The sequence below is a fragment of the Mytilus trossulus genome, chromosome 9 (assembly GCF_036588685.1).
Source record: "Mytilus trossulus isolate FHL-02 chromosome 9, PNRI_Mtr1.1.1.hap1, whole genome shotgun sequence".
In the NCBI taxonomy this organism is placed as follows: Eukaryota; Metazoa; Mollusca; class Bivalvia; order Mytilida; family Mytilidae; genus Mytilus; species Mytilus trossulus.
In genome coordinates, this window is record NC_086381.1 from 75832974 (window position 1) to 75850170 (window position 17197).

General features: G+C 31.6%; 1 protein-coding gene and 1 long non-coding RNA gene across 2 annotated transcripts in view; both read left to right on the forward strand.

The window, feature by feature from the left end:
* The window catches only part of LOC134684945 (uncharacterized), a 267814-nt gene that overhangs the window by 115598 nt on the left and 135019 nt on the right, over nt 1-17197 (forward strand). The gene's annotated exons all lie outside the window — the stretch shown is intronic.
* LOC134683433 (uncharacterized) overlaps nt 9851-17197 on the forward strand; it is an 89200-nt gene continuing 81853 nt past the window's right edge. Inside the window, exon 1 of the long non-coding RNA XR_010101024.1 lies at nt 9851-10043. This is a non-coding gene — a long non-coding RNA (uncharacterized LOC134683433). The remainder of the gene's footprint in view (nt 10044-17197) is intronic.

The following is a 17197-nucleotide window of genomic DNA, read 5'->3' on the forward strand; positions in this document are numbered from 1 at the left end:
TATAACTAACTCGGACTATAAGAAACTCGGCCTACCATTGTTCATATGCAGAAATATATATTGAACCAACTCGGACTACGATTAGAAGATTGTTTTTTTTACTGTAATAAAAAAAAATCTTATATATTAGAATTATATACGAATTTATGAGATTATAATGAATATTTTTGAATAAAAAAGATCGTATATAGAAATGATTAATATTTGTTATACGAGTTGAATTAGATATGTTTAAATGAGGGTAATTAACTTATACTTGAAGAAATGTGATTGTGATTTATGATGATTATTGACAAAAGAAATGCTAATGATTGGCGTGTGTTCGTGTTTTATTGTGTTTAATCCTTGGTGTTTATAATTAGTAAATAAACAAAGACAAATTTGATTGACAGTGAATGGCTTCTTGACAATTTCACTAATCTGTATTTGATTCAGCAATTGAAAAGTAATTATATTCAAATGGTCACATCAAACAGATACAATGTTTTTAGAAAGGCAAGCCGAGGCAAACATTTATTATACATGTATCCAAAAATAGATTTGGAGTAAAATTGAAAAAAACAACAGAGATTTCTTTGATATTACCAAATACTTCTATAAAATAACATGAACAAAAAATCCATTATCATTGAAAAGATCCTAGATAGTTTACAAACGCAGGCCTTACGAACCTGTACAGGTGTCATCAAAGGGGCCTCACTTGCAAGTTTACAGGCCGAAATGGGTGACCCTCCCTACGAGGACAAAAGAAAATCTCTAATTACAAAAGCATGTATAAATATTATGAGTTTTGATGATCTCCATCCAGCTAAAATAAGTTTACAAAACGATTTTGACTATCAATACTATCAAAACCGTACTAAACCGAAGCAAAAACCATTGTACTGCGTAGCACAAGATGTTATTCAAACATTTGATAATGATACAAAAGTTATATATAAACAGTGTGAATGCCCACAGCCTCCGTGGCACTTACTTAAACCCAATGTAAGCACCCAGTTACACAATATTATAACAAAAAAGGACCTCCCACATCTTATCAAAAGCGAGGGCGATATCCTCATTGATACTAATTATACAAATTATATAAAAATATATACTGACGGATCCAAAGAACAAGATAGTGGAAAAAGTAGCTGTGCTTATGTAATACCAGAATTCAAAATAAAAAAAAGGTATAGACTGCAAAACAATTGATCAGTATTCACATGTGAACTTATTGCAATATCCCTTGCACTCAAATGGATACAAGATGTCCTACCATTAAATGTTGTAATATTCGTTGATTCATTATCAGCTTTACAGGCAATACAGGGACCTCTATCAAAGGTCAATAACTTAATTATTTATGATATATACTATAGTATAACAACGCTACTAACAGCTGGTATAAATGTAGTGCTTGAATGGATTTCTAGCCATGTAGGTATCTGGGGAAATGAGTTAGCTGATATGCAAGCAAAACATGCGTTGAATTATGAAATTATATATGCAAATACACCACTATATAAAGATGATATTAAAACTTTATGTACAAATATACTTAAAACTATGTTAAAAAAAAAATGTTCAAATATAAATTATTTAATAAATTGAAGATAAAAATTCATTTTGAATTAAGAATTGAAAATTAATTTCAAATAACAACAACAACCAACATTATACTTATATTTTTCTAGTAGTCCGAGTTTGGTATAGTCCGAGTTTGTTATAGTCCGATTTTTAGAAGGCCGAGTTTGTTATAGTCCGATTTTGTTATAGGCCGAGATATCATGGATTCATTGTTACTTGGATGGAGAGTTATCTCACTCTTACCACATATTTGTTTATCATGGAATGGTGGATCATTAGATAGGTTGCACTTTATAAATGCAGCTGTTTCTCAAATTACTCCTCTATTTAGGAGTTACCTACTATTCATAGATAATTAAATTTGCTGACATACTTGTTCCTAGATATGATCTCATGTTTTATCTCATACAGACATAACTTGAGACTGTAAACAGTATACCAACATATAATGGCGGTGAAATTTTAATTTTAACCAGGATTATAATTACTCATGTTTCGTCTACATTAGACTAATCAGAGACGCTCAGATCAAAACAGTTAAAATGTCAAACAAGTACAAAGTTAGAGAGCATTGAGGCCCAAAAAAAAGCAAACAGTATTGGCTTATACGACTAAGGTAGTCTACTCCTGGGATAAGAACAGTTTTTCGAAAAATACAAAGTTTTGTAAACAGGAAGTTTACAAAAATGACCATATAATTCATATTCACTACATACGGGGAAATATCAGCGAATAAGTGTGAGCTCTGACGATATCATCGAATTAGTGTGACCTAGGACAATATTTCAATAATAGTGCCCGTTGTTCAGCTATGAAGATTGAAGAGGTATACAGGATTTCTCCTTTAAATTTATTTTACGAGAATACGTATATGACTAATGTAAACTTATTTTATAGAAAAACTGCAATTCAAGTATACAATACATTTTCTTTATTTTTAAAACTTGAATTTTCAAATAACTTCAGTTAGAACTTTCATCAAACAGCAACAACATACAAACTTAAAAAATAATTAAAACACACAGATGACACATAACAATACCACCATCATAAATACGTGCAAAATATCAGGATATAATCAGCCCATTGATAGTTGGTTGTTATTCATTATTTTTCTTTGGCAGAATTTGATCTCCATATATGAATTGCTGTAAAATGACTTTTTAATATAATCATATTCATACATTGTATTTGCCTCAGAATAATTTATGGATCAATGACCTTTTGACAAATTTAATTTTGTCAACATCTAAAGATTCTGCACCGAGGTCTTACGGACTTAGGTATATCCTTAACAGGAAAGTCATCACGACGAAATAGTAAACTAGGTCTTACGGTCTTTGGTCAATCATTAACTGGGAAGTCATCACGACGGATAGGTAAACGAGGTCTTACGAACTTTGGTATATCATTAACAGTTCCTGTAAAATTCTAACGATGACGGTGTGATGAACATTGAAATGGTTACATATGCTCATTGTTCTCCTACAGGCATTTGACATGACAATTGCTTGCCAACGTTCAGTCACAGATAACCTACGCCTTGCCGTATGACTTAATGACTTGAAAGTAAAATTTCACCTATACGGAGGACAGAAGGAAGATGATTTGAAGGTATCTCAACAGTGTATTTGTAACTGATGCACTTTATTAACAAGTTACCTGACGAATTTATCGGTGTCCAATCCTTTTGGTCTTAGTGATTTGTTTAAGTGCATGTAGCAGGCAATTTATAACACCAAACATTAATATTGTTTTCGCAAAGTTAAAAATATTGCCAGTTATATTTCAGTGCTGCTTTTTTATTGGCGGACTGTATATAAGAGAAAACAAATTAATTACATTAAGACAGTATCAAATGTAACTGTGTTTTTGTCAGATGAGTCTTATACTTGTAGAAACTTCTAAAAAGAATATTATAAGTAGAAATAATGAGCTAACTCGATATACAATATTCATGTTTCTTCCATTGTTGTTAGAGGCAGGTTAATCGTGACTTTCTGCGGACTGATTTATTAGCAGAGTCATAGTTTAAGTAGTATCGTGCAAGGAAATACAGAAATACTATTTAAATGTAACAAGTGATCAAATTAGTGATCATAAGAAATATTTCACACAGAAGAGTGGTTTTGTAAGTCCAAAATCAAAAACAGCCGACATAAAATCATTTTATTTGAATAACAGTCAGCATAGAATCCTTGTATGGTGTTAAACAGTCAACATATATAGAATCACTGTATTTTGTTGAACATTCATCATAGAATCACTGTTTTGTGTTGATCAGTCCACGTAACCCACATAAAGGCACCAACATGAATAATAGAAGCCAAAAGTGTATAATGTTTAACCCACATAAAGGCACTATCACGACAAATAGCAGCTGATAGTGCATGATTTATAACCCACATAAAGGCACAATAACTAATATCAGTTGATTGTGTATAAAACAAAAATAACACCACACACATACTGAAGTCTGATGAAATTTCAAAAAAGCCAGTCCATAATTAACTGGCAATATCGAAAGCTCAAACATATCAAACGAATGAATAATACAATATCAATATCTGAAACAATAAAACGAATGCATAACACTCTTATTTCAAAAGTCCATAACCAACTGACAATATCAATAGCTTAAACACTCCAAACGAATGAATAACACTGTCATTTTGAAAGTCCATTACAAACTGGTAATATCTATAACTTCAACACATCAAACGAATGAATAACACTGTCATTTGGAAAGTCCATAACCAACTGGGAATATCAATAACTTAAACACATGAAACGAATGAATACCACTGTCATTTTGAAAGTCCATAACCAACTGGGAATATCAAAAACTTAAACACATCAAACGAATGAATAACACTGTCATTTGGAAAGTCCATAACCAACTGGGAATATCAATAACTTAAACACATGAAACGAATGAATACCACTGTCATTTTGAAAGTCCATAACCAACTGGGAATATCAATAACTTAAAACACATCAAACGAATGAATACCACTGTCATTTTGAAAGTCCATAACAAACTGCCAATATCAATAACTTTAAACACATCAAACGAATGAATACCACTGTCATTTTGAAAGTCCAAAACCAACTGGCAATATCAATAACTTAAAACACATCAAACGAATGAATACCACTGTCATTTTGAAAGTCCATAACAAACTGGCAATATCAATAACTTAAACACATCAAACGAATGAATACCACTGTCATTTTGAAAGTCCATAACAAACTGGCAATATCAATAACTTAAACACATCAAACGAATGAATACCACTGTCATTTTGAAAGTCCATAACCAACTGGCAATATCAATAACTTTAAACACATCAAACGAATGAATACCACTGTCATTTTGAAAGTCCATAACAAACTGGCAATATCAATAACTTACAACACATCAAACGAATGAATACCACTGTCATTTGAAAGTCCATAACCAACTGGCAATATCAATAACTTAAACACATCAAGCGAATGAATAACACTGTCATTTTTAAAGTCCATAACCATCTGGGAATATCAATTACTTAAACACATCAAACGAATGAATAACACTGTCATTTTAAAAAAGCCAGCACCAACTGACAATATGAAAAGCTCAAGCAAATCAAACGAATGCATAACACTGTCATTTTAAACGTCCATAATCAACTAGCAGTATCAATAGCTAAAACACATCAAACAAATGGACAACTGGCTATATCAATAGCTTAAACGCATCAACTGAATGAATAACACTGTCATTTAAATATATAATTAAATATAAGTATTTATTTTTAACAACGAAACCTGATGTTAAAACATACTGAAAACAAATGACGGACCATTATTTCCACTGAAAAAACCTCATTTAAAAAACTTATTTATTACAAGATTTAAAAAATTCCAGAAACATAATAAAATAATTGCACTCCTTATCAATATAAACAAAAAATAGTATCTATTATACATCATGTTTTACTTAATGTCAAACTCATCTATAGATACCAAAAAAATCAATTAAAAAGAGTTGCACTGTTTAACATCCCATTGCTCTTCTTTGTTTTTAAACAAATGCACTGTTTTTGATATACAAATGTATGTTATGCTAAATGGCCCTGGACGAGTTTATTGTATACAACATTGTACAATATGAATACTCTAAAAATAAGGAAATTTAAAAAAAACTAAGACTGCAGTTATATCTTATACTACAAACCGTGAAATGTCATTATGCATACATTTTACTGTCTTCCAAAATAAGTTAGCGTTGATATTCGATGATTGCTTCGAAATCTAAAACTAACTTCATTTCAATAAAATATGCTTACTGTGATGAGATCTACTACTTTGTCGACGTCAAAGTGTGAGTTTGATAGATTGTGTTTTTTTGGCACTTTGTGTTGAGTGGAAGTTAAGAAAGGTTTTAAAACGAAAATTGGTGACGTCTTAATAAGGAAGGTTTTATGTCTAAAGTCTAAAATGCATGATTTTCTTTTATAAGTTGTAAGTGTTTTTGAACTAAATGCCAGTAAAAACTGAATTCACTAAAAAACTGAACTCCGACGGAAATTCAAAACGGAAAGTCCCTAATCAAATGACAAAATCAAATGTTGAATCACATCAAACGAAAGGTCAACAACTGTCATATTCCTTCCTTTATACAGGCATTTCATAATGTAGAAAATGGTCGATTGAACCTAGTTTAGTAGAGCTTGACCTCGAACTTGAATGACAGTCTAATCAAATTCCATTATATTTACAACGATGCGCTAACCAAAAACACAAAATAGATAAAATTGTCAAAATAAGAGTACAACAGTCATCACCGTGTCATAATCTTAATTAGAAAAACAACATACACATATTTTACAAAGAAGCGCAAACAATCAACTGTTTAATTCAACAACCACATTCAGCCCAGTAGTCATCACTTTTTGTGCTAACATGTATTGTCATTGATATGGTTATATTTATAAATTTACTGTTTACAAATTTTAGAATTTTTTGAAATACTAAGACTTTTCTACCTCAGGCATAGATAACCTTAGCTGTATTTGGCAAAACTTTTAGGAATTTTGGTCCTCAATGCTCTTCAACCCCGTACTTTATTTGGCCTTTTTAAATTTGTTGGATTCGAGCCTCACTGATGAGTCTTTTGTAGACGAAACGTGCGTCTAGCGTATATACTTAACTTAGTCCTGGTATCTATGATGATTTATTCATTGTGTTCTTATATATGCATTTTCAAACAACCCATAAACGATTTAAATACAAGTCCCGTGACTGAATGGCAAAGTTAACATTAACTCTAATGTTGAGTTGCTTGTTTACAGTTTGATTTTTAACATCAAAGTGGAAAAGATATAAGATAATTTTGTCGTTCAAAATAGTTTCAAAATTATAAAAGACCAATAACATAATGGGAGTAATCTCAGATCTTTATTTTATGTCTTTTTGTTGTGGGTGTATAGAAAATGCTTTGAGAATATTTATAGATAAGATATCGTCACCGTGCGCTTTTTCTCTGCTTAAATTTAAAATAGCGAAAGTTCATGTAGACTCTTTCAGAAAATGTACTTTTTTTTAGTTATCTCCCCTAAAAATGTCAGTTTAAAACATAACTTATCAAACAAACAAAACCAAATTTTGCTACATTAATTACAAATTTGACCTTGGGTTCTCTATTAATTACAATCCAAAAATGTGGAAAGGACAATCACTCCAATAAGAAGTCGCCTTCCTATTGTCCTTATTGCAGATTGAAGTTATGATGCAAAAAACGGAAACAAATTAAAAATGGTCAAAATCATCATCAAATGACATTTTCTGTAATAAATAGTCGATTACTGATTTCGACCCTGTTGTCTCACTTGCAGAACTGAACTCACTGATCATCATTAAGTTTTTTCTGTCTATCATAATTTTTCAAAATAGAATGCAAAAGCAAAAATAATACTAAGGTAAAAATCATTTCAGACAATAAATCATATACATGTTATACGTGGGAAATGAGTTCATGTGACACAGAAAAATGACTCTGCTTGCATTTACCTTTTTAAAGGGACATAACTTAAGAAAGGCGCGAGTGACACTACCCAAATTTGTCCTTAATCTTAATTCTGTTGTTAAAGATATTATGTATTAGTTTCATAACATTTGCCTGAGAAGAACTTATGTAAGAAAACAAAAACGATAACGTCAACATCTTCGCCATTTATAAAGGGGCATAGCAGGAAAAGTGAGGCCACCGAAATATATATGGCTTACTACGATTCGTTCAACTCGGGTTTATTCTAGTTGAAAGGTCAGTGCTAATGCACATGTGCGCAACCGTTCCAAATCGAAGTCAAGACTCTTCCATCGAGTTGTCTATTATAATGGAGGAGACAATTTTGTTTTTCGCTGAGCATTAATATAAAAAAAAATATCACACAGTGTTTCACAAAGAAAATTTCTGATCCTGTTTGCTTTTGAAAAATAGTTTGTAAGTGAGTTAAAAAAAATCGTTCAATGAAAAACAATTAATTTCTATTTTATTTCTAACCACCACCGACCGCTGATAATAAACTCATCATAGAAACCAGAAATACAATTTAATATTTACGCCAGACACGCGTTTCGTCTACAAAATACTCATCAGTGGCGCTCGAATCAACAATTTTATAAAAGGTCAAATAAAATAGGAAGTTGAAGAGATTTGAGGATCAAATTTACACATGAACAATAGTGGCTGATTCCGAAATACAGGCACCGTGTCAGCTTTTTTCTTCGGCTGTATTTTGTCAAATACCAGTTTATTTTTTTCACTTTTTTTGTTGCAACTACTTGACGCCATCTTGAAATTCGACTTAACCTGCCCCGACCCAGGGTTCATGTCGAGTTAACTCGGGAAGGTTCAACAGGTCAAACTCGGGGGGTTCGGTTGTCAGTCGAGTAAACTCGATAGACTCTACTAACCCGAGTTGATCGAATCGGAGTAGGCCTATTTGACCTGTGTTTTGTAGTAATACACATTGCACATTTCATACCATTTTTTTAAGTTAAAGAACGGAAATAAAAACAGTTTTTCTATTTGCAAAGGGGAATAATTCAGAACAGCACAAGTGACACCATCACAATTCAAAACTTTTCTGAGTCATGCGGTAATACGATTGTGTTTAAGTTTTATAACATTAGGTTGAGGCAAACTATAGTCAGAGAATAGAAATCAATTTTGAGACATCATTTGAGTTTAAGTAAATTTCAAAATAATGTACAAAACTACTTTTATCTTACCCCATACATTAGAGTTCAGTCATGGTAGTCATCTTGATTGGTAGGCAGGTTGATAAGACATATTGTGTTTAAATGGTGATTGTTGCCAAGTTTGTTTGAATTTGGTCCAGTTGTTATAGAAGATTATTTAGTAAAAGTTAACGCTCGACGACGACGACAGACGACGGGCACCAAGTGATGAGAAAAGACTATTTGGTCAATAGAGCCAGATGATCTAGAAAATAAATCAATAAATTTTTGGAGAAAAAAATAAATTGCATTTGCATATTTTTAAAACACTCAGTTTATGTTATAATTAATGTACATAATTTGAAATTTGAGCTTTGAAATATTTCTTACAAACTATTAAACACAAAACTCAAAATTTATAAATATGCACGATAACATTTAACATGTCTGCCTACATTGACAATATGCGCAATCACTTTTGTATGTTTTGTTTTGTAATCATGAAAAAGGCATGGTGTTTTGATGTTCAATATGAAACTAACAAAAAATATACACATTTTTATATCGGACATCAAGCAAAATCAGCGGACTAAAAGCAACGGACAAAAGCTAAAGTTTCGAACAAAAGCTAAATTATCGGTCAAAAAGCGAAACGAGCTTAAAGCAACGAACAAAAAACTAAAGTGTCGGATAAAATTCAAAAGTTTCGGACAAAAAGTAAAATTATCGGACAAAAAGCGAAACGGATTAAAAGCAACGGACAAAAAGCTAAATTATCGGAAAAAAAGCAAAACGGACAAAAAGCAACGGACAAAAAGCAAAAATATCGGAAAAAAAGCAAAACAGACAAAAAGCAAAAGTGTCGGACAAAAAGCAAAATTATCGGGATAAAAGCAAATTGCGGACAAAAAGAGACGCATCGGACGCACGACACACGACGTTTTTGAGTATTTGTCTCAAATATTGTACTGGAATTCCTTGGTTAAACAAACTGTCTAAAATCCTATATTTATTTTATCATGTACATGTATCGTCAATATTTGATATAATAAGTCCGGTGACGGTTTTATTTCACACTTTAATGACATAGGTGGTGTACAATTAATAGAAGAGCAGTTCATCACAGCCTCGTTCTGAATAAATGTTAGCTTCCTGCTCTTCTATTCATTATGAGGAAATACATTAAAAAGGCGACGAAATTATCTTTAACAAGCAATATGTAAAAGTTATAGCAATATAAGGTCAGTAAGCTTGTTTTGTTTTATTTATATGATTTTTTTTGCCCACTTATTTTTCGACATAGATGATTGTTAGAAGAGCCTTATATTAATGTAATCTCGATACTTTGGCTTATTTTTATACATTTGACGATATTTGTAAGAGGAAATGAAAGATACAAATAACATTAGCATAGGAGAGATGAAAACAAAGGTTGATAAACAAAGTGTAATTTTATATCAGTCTTAGTCTGGACGTTTTGAAGATACAAATATATGCTGAATTAAAAAAATAACACACACATTTTACTGGTCTTTCATTCTAAAAACGTTAATACTAAATTTTCTTTGCAATAACATTTGGCAGACAGTTTCGAAATACTAGTTCTTTAATTATGTTATATTTGATAATCAGTAAACATGGTGTGTTACATGTAGCTGAATCCATTTAATTGATTTTGTCAGTGTTCACTGACTCCACCTTTTGACAATTGACCTGTTTGTTTGTTGTAAAAATGTTATCAAATGACTCATTATTAAAGAGGAGGCTTATAATATGCCTGTTAAGTAACATGTTCAAATAAAACAAGTCAAGATGGTTGTGTATCAACATAATGAAATAGGATTCATATCATACACCAACGACAATTTAAAAGGGGGCAATAAGGGGGTCCGTTAAAATGTTAACAACATCTCGATTGTGGCAAAAACAGTTAACAAAAATGCAAAAATGCTGAAAACAGTTGACAATTTGGGTTGAAAACAGTTAACAGCTTTAATTTATCTCAGATAACAGTTAAAAACACCTTGAAAGGGCCAAAACAGGTGAACATAAGGAGGTATTGCCCCCCTCTCATTAAATATTCATTAACCTAGACCAATAAACCTACAATACAAATTCCAAACCTTGAGCCAGAATTATTTACTCTTGCATGAAGGAATACACGTCTTTATGGTTTAATTGATCTAAGTTTAGTTCCAAAGGGTAAATTATTATTAAGGTTTCAAGGTTTACCATATTACATTGTTTGATACCTAAAAAGAGACAACATGCAATGAAATCAACATATTAACTTTGATGTCTGTCTCAATGACGTCAGACAACAAAAAAATTCAACCAATTGAGTAGGTTTTCTCTCCCAATGACACAACCCAACCTATACAAATCCTGAGATCGTTTATACAGTCTGTCTCAATGACGTCAGCCAGCATATAAAATAGCCCCTCCGGTTTATTATGCTGTATGTATTACTGACACGAGGCAACACATACCACAATTCTCTGATTGGTTATACAGTCTGTCTGAATGACGTCAGCCAACATATTAAATAGTCCGCAGGTTTAGTATGCTGTGTGTATTAATGACACAAGACCACATATAAAATAATCCTCCACGTTATTATGCTGTTTGTCTGAAAGACACCAGACAATATGTTATATAATCCCCCGATTGATTATCAAGACTTATCAATTACAGCAGACAAAATGTTATATAATCCCCTGATTGCTTTACATGTCTGTCACACTGACAACATACACTATGCAATATAATCCACCGATTGTTTATGCTGTATGTCTTAATGACACCAGACAACGTATGATACAATCCCCGATTGATTAGTCTGCCCGTTCCAATGACACCAGGTAGCATAAAATGTAATTCACCATTTGATTATGCGTGTGGCTAAATGACACCAGACAACATATAATAAAAAAAAACGATTTATCATTCTGTCCGTCTCAATGACCCCAGGTAACATGCAATGTATTTCACCAATTGATTATGCTGTCTGTCTCAATGACACCAGGCGATATGTTATAGATACATCGATTGATTATCATGTTTGTCTTCATGACGTCAGACACCATATAATAGAGCAATGTTTTTAAAAACAACAGAGAGAGGGCATCACTACTGTTGTACACTTTAATAAAACACCGTTATACATCACCAAGAAAAAGCAAAGAACATACCTGTATTAATGCTGTTTAAAGTTAAGAATTAAAATTCCAGTAAACAAATGGAGTTAAAATTCATTGAACGAACAAAATTACTGGATTCCACACCCTTGTTTTATGTGCTTTAGAAACAAATTTTGTTAATACATTTAACATCTTGTATTGACTGTTTTTTTATTTTCTTATAAACTCTTAATATTCCAAATACTACCGCTTAATATAAAAATTATTACCCCATTAATTTACTAAATATTACCCCTTTATATATACAAAATTACCCCATAATACCCTAAATATTTAATACACTCATAATAACATGCATTAAAAAGTACATGATATAAGGTTAAAATCAGAAAATGTAGAGAATTGAACATGTCTACTTAAAACCTACGGATGATGTCAAGTGTAAATTTCTATATTTACAACCTATGTCTTCCTGTTATGATGAGTAAACATTCAACTTATAATGTTATCACGTAGTACATGTATTGTTTATATTTAAAACCTTGTTTCAAGGTCGAAATAAATGTAAAATGACAGAATATATAACGGTCCGAAATAACTTATGGTCAATTTTACACTGGCCGAGAGTCATCCTCTATATTTCCTTGGTTATTTTTCTTTTAAAGATAGTTTAAAAGTTATCGTTCATATCATGCATATTGTACGAGTGGTCGTGTTGTTTATTGGCCAAGTTGTCCCTAGTGTTTTTTTTTGTATATTGATCGAGTGTAATTCATTATATTATTCAACTGGTCGTTTTGTAAGAAACCATTGCTTATCTAATCATTACATAAGTGGTCCTTGCGTAGATAATTGGCCGTCTGTCAATTTTTTTTTAGATTTGCATTTTGGCAGTTGTCTTCTATATTACCTTGTACGTAGTCGTTTTACACATGACAACATGTTACCGTCATTTTGGTAATTGACCGGTGGTTATTTATAATATATCTCAGTGGTTGTATTGTCGATTAGCCGTTTGTAAACGTTTATAAAGCATGATTGCTCATTTTGTTGATAAGTCAAATAAGAACTTAAACGCGTGGAAATTTAGTTTGAATGATTGAGCGTTATCTAATTTGTTACATGATTAGCATTGATGCAGATTGACCGAGTGCTACCATACATGTAACCGAGTCTTACTTAGTTGATTGGCAGAGTTTTATTCTTATTTATAAACCATTATTTTTTTAGTTTGAACTAGGGTAAACGCAGTCAGGTTATAATGTTTACTGTTATTGAGGGCTTATTGCCCAGTTCAGAAAGAACCAATCAAGTTTGAAAGCGGTCTTTTTATATCCACAAGCATACGTTCCATACACTGTGTTGGTCTATGTTTTCAATAACCGTGACGTATTAACAAAAGTATTTTGACACAAGAAGTGAACAGATAAACGGCAGGAATATAAAATCGTCTTTGAATATTATACATTCCCCAGTCAACATATAACGACCGTTTTAAAATATGAAAAAAAACCTTAGGTTGAATAATGTGGAAATAAAAAAACAATTCTTTGTTCAAATATGTATAAAATATCATTTAAACGCTTTTAATAAACGAACAAACACTTACAGGTTAATTCGTAGTGAACATGATCATAGAACAATAATTAAACTATGTAATAATTGTGCTTTAAACTAACTATCAGTTTTTGTGAGTACTCCTATTTACAACTAAAGTTGTTTTGTGACTATTGCTTTTGTGTAAGTTGGTTTATCAGTGCTTCGAACCAATTGATCAAGTTAACTTATTAGTACAGTGCATTTTTCCCCATGTTTATGAAGAATTGAGCGGTAACAGTCATAGTTCAATCCGCCATTTACTTTATGTGCCTGTACCAATACATAGGCCTGTTATCAGTGGTTCATGTCTGTCATACTTTTCTATATAAATGTGGCTGTCATTTTTTTAGTCTGAATTGTGTCACACTTTCAACTATACAGGATAGGTATTTCTCATTGTTGAAGGCCGTCAGTTGTCATTCAATTTTGTGTGTCTCCTTTCGTTTAAAAACTGTATACCTGTCTCAAAGCCTCGTTTAATTCATTATATACTTATTGCAAATTCACAATAATATGTATCTGTTTTGGACACCGTTTCAATGTGTTGCATGTTCTTCACAAGGTACTTTTTTGATGATGTTTGTGGAAAAGAACAGCGCGTAAGCTGCACGAAATGTTAACACTGGTAGAAAAACAATTGTACATATACCATTTACACGTGCATGTTCTCTTGTTTACAATAAAATGCGTTATACCAATTCTTATGGTATAGGTAAATGCGCCGAGTCCGACCTTACACAAATGAATTAGAACGTAAAAAAAGTACTGCCTACAAATCATAAAAAAAACGTGGATGTAACCTTGGAACCTTATCAACGTTTCGGAATGAACTATAGGCTTCAGTGTTGACTTAAACAGGACATTATACGTATAGTATTGACCATGAAATTGAAATTTAAAATCTGATCAATGTCATGTCAATTACCCGTTACTCCTCCTATATACATTACAACACTAACTGGGCATGCGTATCATAATACTTTCATCGAATAAATCAATACTTCTCTCCCCTTTTCAATTGTTTTTGCATACAGCAAAAAAATTCTGCTTGACTGTTGATGGATAGTTGTTTACATAGCAATCCTACAGCATCTATTCTGTTTGTATTGGTTATCTTAAGACACATTCATATGTTGTTGTAATGTGAGATTTTTTCAAATGTAAACAGTTAATCAAATTTCCGGTTACTTGTTTCAAAATCGGTTAACATCATGTCTATATAATATCGAGAACAGCCATATTTTGAATTTGAAACTTTCGCTGTCGACACTAGAACAGTTAATCTGGATAACAGCAATACGTTATTTTTGTAAATTGTTTGACTTTCATAATTTTTAATTAATTGTTTTCAATACCTAGGTTATTTTATGTTTTTTTTTCAATTATAAATACCTACAATGTTCAAGATGCATGCACACGAAGAAACAACATTGCCTTTGAAAGATTACTCGTAAGCTTTGGTTATGTTTCTGTCGATATCAGTAAAACCTGATTGTACTACAAATTACGCTACCTATACACCATTTTCTACAGTAGAAAATTCCTGTAAAAAAGTGAGGATTATGACAGTTGTTTTCAATTTGTATGTTGTGCTTGAGATTTTGATTTTGGCATTTTATAAAGTATTTTTCTTTTTGAATATCTGTTGGAGTTCGATGCTTTTATTAATTTGATTTTTTCAAACTATAATAGAAAAAAACCTCAGAAATTATCAATGAGTATATCTGAGTTAATTCATAAGATAATTACTTGTAAACCTAGTGAAACGGCGGGGGTATAGCTTGATGTTCGTTGTGAGCCAAGACTCAGTGTTGAAGACCGTACCTTGACCTAAAATGGTGGGCTTTTATAGATTGTGGATGGAGAGTTGCTTCATTTGCACTCATACCACATCTTCTTTTGATTTTGACATAAGACAAAAAAATAGCCTTTTATACACTTTCCGAGTATCAAGTAACTAAAACCCTTCTTACAAAAAAAGTAATCAACCATCATTAGCAAGATCCAAAACATGATTTATTTATAAAAAGTATATGCAATCCTTGCCTTTTTCAATGTTTCTAAACATGATGTGTGTAGCATTGAGTGATTACTGTTATAACTTTAGATAAAAATTGAAAAAAAACGTTTACAAATTATTAGCCTCTCCCACCTATAATATAGTTACTTAATATTACGTCCAAAATTTAAACAATTGATACTGTTGAGAATATAAGGTATACACTTGTAACCTACGGAAACCGTCTTATATTTATACTCTTCATCTTCCTGTTATGATGCGTAATTATTTAACTTATAACTTTGTCACGTAGTACTTTATATATTGTATATACATGGTTTCAAGGTCGAACAAAATGTACAACAATAACAACAATGTTATAGTCTGATTTATCAAGAATATTATCCGAGTTTTGGGGTAATGGTCGTCGTTATTTTCTTAATCATTTATTGTATTCGTCTGTGATTCAAATTCGTAGTGTTTTTTTTCCTAATAAGACATTTCAGATTGCTGGTGGCTGATGCTGTCTGTTGAGCGCTTTAATGTGCAATTGAATTCACTAAACTAATTCGCTGTTATTTCATAATTATGATAATTACAATCACTAACTTCATTTAAAGAACCACCCCCTTCCCCATGATCGTAATGGTGATGCTGTTTGAAAATGTGAAACATTGAACTGATGTGTGTGAAGAAAAAACACTTGACTTCTATTTATAGGTTACATTTGGAATATTGTTTACTATTGAAATTGCATCTACATTTTTATTAGAAAGGTCATAATGAAGGCTATTTACACAGATGAACGGGACACATAATAGACGATTCACTATACATAAAGCATAATATTTCTCTTTTTTTCTTAAACTGGACTATTCATGGGAAAGCGTTTACAGTTAAACCACAAAGGGGTTGATGTACTCAGTTTCTGAACTTGAAGGTTATTATATGACACGGACAAATACTTAGACTATCACAATTGACTGATAACGTGATTATATGACATGGCCATATACATAGACTATCACAATTGACTGATAACGTTATCATATGACATGAACAGATACATAGACTATCACAATTGACTGATAACGTCATCATATGACACGGACAAATACATAAACTATCACAATTGACTGATAACGTTATTATATGACACGGACAGATACATACACTATCACAATTGACTGATTAAACAAATTTATGAAAACATTTTTGCTATCTTCGAAACTTTAATTAAGACAAAACTGGCACCGACCTCTAGACATTCATAATTTTGTATAAATCATGTTTTAAAAAAAAAAGAAAATGCGCGACATAATTTTCATTTAGTATGATTCAAATGATTTCATTACAACTTGCTTTAATTATCAATCTTGAAACAATAAACAATTTGATATAAAAAAATAAAGATTTGTAGATTCTACAACATTTTAGAAGTAGGTTGAAATGACAGTAAGCTTCAAAAGTAACTTTCAGGGATTTCGTCATGTTATATATTGATTGACATAAGCGTTATGAACTTTTATCAGCAAATTGCACTTGCACGGATGCTGTCATGCTATTTGATGAAAGTAATCGTTATAAACCTGTGATAACTTGTAATAAAGTTGTCTAAATGTTAACAAAAATGAATACATTTCATCAGTACAGACGT